Source organism: Myotis davidii, unplaced genomic scaffold (genome assembly GCF_000327345.1).
Source record: "Myotis davidii unplaced genomic scaffold, ASM32734v1 scaffold961, whole genome shotgun sequence".
Lineage (NCBI taxonomy): Eukaryota > Metazoa > Chordata > Mammalia > Chiroptera > Vespertilionidae > Myotis > Myotis davidii.
The window spans coordinates 297,744-299,007 of NW_006291013.1; positions in this window are offsets into that span (position 1 = coordinate 297,744).

The window sequence follows — 1,264 nt, forward strand, 5'->3', positions numbered from 1 at the left end:
TCTTTCCAAGTGTCTTAAGCAGATGCATTTGCCATCTTCTCCATTAGGGAATGAATGGTGATCATGTAACATGCTATACTAGACAGTGGAGTGTAAGGAGATCCTAAGAAGTTCTGCTCTCAGGCTAGAAGGGCTTACATACTGGATCACTGCAGCCTTGTCACGGTGCTGGCGCTCGTTAGTCCCTAAGGAGGTCAGCTGCACTCTGAAGGATGAGTCCCACACCTATTTGATTTTTTTTTTAATTTTTTTTTTTTATTGATTTTTTACAGAGAGGAAGGGAGAGGGACAGAGAGTTAGAAACATCGATGAGAGAGAAACATCTATCAGCTGCCTCCTGCACACTCCCCACTGGGGATGTGCCCGCAACCCAGGTACATGCCCTTGACCGGAATCGAACCTGGGACCTTTCAGTCCGCAAGCCGACGCTCTATCCACTGAGCCAAACCGGTTTCGGCACACCTATTTGATTTTATATTAATGGCTAACCTTTATTGGAGTTGGTAATATTTCCCCAAGACCCAAGAGAAATAAAACATCCAGAACGAAAAGGAGAGCCTTTTGAAAGATTTCTGGTTTGGATGTTTTTTCCCCCCTCAGAGTCTGTTCATTTAAAAAATTAGCTATTGGCTAAAATTTATTATGGTATGCATTTGGAGAATAAGGAAGGACAAAATATGCAAATTCTTGTTCATAGAATTTTTCCATCCCAGTTTTTAAAAATAAAATGTGAACTCACTCCATCTCTCCTTAGGTTGGTTAGTTCTTCTGATCGTTTCTATGAGCTTACTAACAGTGAGCCCAACAGCTGCTCTCAAAAGGCAAACTTTTCCATGCTCATCTTCATTTTTTGTGGTAGTTTGTACCCTTTAGTCCAGTCAAACCTCAGCATGTGAGTGTCAACTTGCCCTAGCCTAGTCCTCAGACCTTGGAAGTGCTCATCCTGACTAACCATTTGGTGTCTGTGGCACTTATCTGCTGTATCGTTATTTATACTAACTGTTACTGTCCAAAACACAAAATTTCTTTGTTGGTTGAACTTTTTTTTTGCTTTTTTTTTTTAATGGACTTTCAAATCTAGAAATAATATACTGCTCTTAAGACCTGCTTTGAAACTTCATAGGAAGTCTTAATCCAGCAGTCCCAAAGCAAGGACAGTTACATAGTGTCAGAATCCTGACATGCTTTCAGAGAAACTATTGTTAAGGAAATGAAAGGCTTAAAGTTTTCTAGCATTATTGCCCCCCTGTGTGTCTGTCAGTCC